This window comes from Oncorhynchus nerka, unplaced genomic scaffold (genome assembly GCF_034236695.1).
Source record: "Oncorhynchus nerka isolate Pitt River unplaced genomic scaffold, Oner_Uvic_2.0 unplaced_scaffold_9347, whole genome shotgun sequence".
NCBI lineage: Eukaryota > Metazoa > Chordata > Actinopteri > Salmoniformes > Salmonidae > Oncorhynchus > Oncorhynchus nerka.
The window spans coordinates 2,155-4,134 of NW_027031974.1; the positions used below are offsets into that span (position 1 = coordinate 2,155).

General features: G+C 47.9%; 1 long non-coding RNA gene across 1 annotated transcript; it reads left to right on the forward strand.

The window, feature by feature from the left end:
• Positions 1–247: 247 nt before the first annotated feature.
• On the forward strand, positions 248–1,442 carry LOC115122725 (uncharacterized). Its single transcript, XR_010461890.1, has 3 exons — positions 248–699; positions 1,012–1,109; positions 1,308–1,442. It is a non-coding gene; the product is annotated as an uncharacterized LOC115122725 (long non-coding RNA).
• Positions 1,443–1,980: the final 538 nt, after the last annotated feature.

Consider the following 1,980-nt stretch of genomic DNA (forward strand, 5'->3'; position numbering starts at 1 on the left):
CAGTACAGTAATAAACCTCTTCCTGTCAGGTCTGGCTGTAATGAACAGGACAGTAAAAAACCTCTTCCTGTCAGGTCTGACTGTAATGAACAGTACAGTAATGAACCTCTTCCTGTCAGGTCTGACTGTAATGAACAGTACAGTAATAAACCTCTTATAGTCAGGTCTGACTGTAATGAACAGTACAGTAATGAACCTCTTCCTGTCAGGTCCTGGCTGTAATGAACAGGACAGTAAAAAACCTCTTCCTGTCAGGTCTGACTGTAATGAACAGTACAGTAATAAACCTCTTCCTGTCAGGTCTGACTGTATGAACAGTACAGTAATAAACCTCTTCCTGTCAGGTCTGACTGTAATGAATAGGACAGTAATAAACCTCTTCCTGTAATTAACAGTACAGTAATAAACCTCTTCCTGTCAGGTCTGACTATAATGAACAGTACAGTAATAAACCTCTTCCTGTCAGGTCTGACTGTAATGAACAGTAATAAACCTCTTCCTGTCAGGTCTGACTGTAGGAACAGTAATAAACCTCTTCCTGTCAGGTCTGACTGTAATGAACAGTACAGTAATAAACCTCTTCCTGTCAGGTCTGGCTGTGTGAACAGTATGAACCATCTGAAAGAGGAAGTGGATCACGAGGCTAAACACCGCTGTCGCTACACTGCTCAATACGACAACCGCATCTACACCTGTAAAGTAGGAACACAGATGGACAGTCTCACTCACTCACTCACTCTCACTCTCACTCACACACTCACTCACTCAATCAATCACACTCTCACACACTCACTCAATCACTCACTCACACACTCACTCACTCACTCACTCACTCACACACTCACTCACTCACTCACACACTCACTCACACCCACTCACTCACTCACACCCACTCACACTCACTCAATCACTCACTCACTCAATCAATCACACTAACACACTCACTCACTCCTTCACTCACTCACACACACACACGCGGCTTTGTCTGAGCATGTGCTCTCTGCTCCTCAGGCGTGCTATGAGGGAGGGAAGGAGGTGATTGTGATTCCCAAGACGACAGCCTCCTCTGACTCTCCCTGGTTTGGTCTGGCCACGTACGCCTGGTCTGGGTGAGTCCTGAACACGTAGAACTCCTCATTATAATATCCTGTTCTGATGTCATAGTGAGTCACTACCTCTAATGGAAAGTCCTTTTATTTTTCTGACTTTCAATGTTTCAGCTGATCACATCTGATCTCTGATAGTATAACAGAGAGTGTGTGTTAGCTGAACTGAAGTAGTGTTGTTGTTGTTGTTGTTGTTTACAGGTATGTGATAGAGTGTCCCAACTGTGGAGTTATCTACAGAAGTAGGCAGTACTGGTACGGGAACCAGGACCCAGTGGACACAGTGGTCAGGACTGAGATACAACACATCTGGCCTGGGGTAAGAACAACAGAGGGCTCCCCTACTTATGCCTGGGCCCGTATTCATGCAGCGTCTCAGAGTACGAGTGTTGTTCTATGGGCAGGTCCATGTCCTTTTAATCATTGGATCTAACAGGCAAAACTGATCCTTCATCATCTCTCCTACTCTGAGAGGCATCTCTCCTACTCTGAGAGGCATCTCTCCTACTCTGAGAGGCGAGGGGCATCTCTCCTACTCTGAGAGGCGAGGGGCATCTCTCCTACTCTGAGAGGCGAGGGGCATCTCTTCTACTCTGAGAGGCATCTCTCCTACTCTGAGAGGGGAGGGGCATCTCTCCTACTCTGAGAGGGGAGGGGCATCTCTCCTACTCTGAGAGGGGAGGGGCATCTCTCCCACTCTGAGAGGGGAGGGGCATCTCTCCCACTCTGAGAGGGGAGGGGCATCTCTCCTACTCTGAGAGGGGAGGGGCATCTCTCCTACTCTGAGAGGGGAGAGGCATCTCTCCTACTCTGAGAGGCGATGGGCATCTCTCCTACTCTGAGAGGCGATGGGCATCTCTCCTACTCTGAGAGG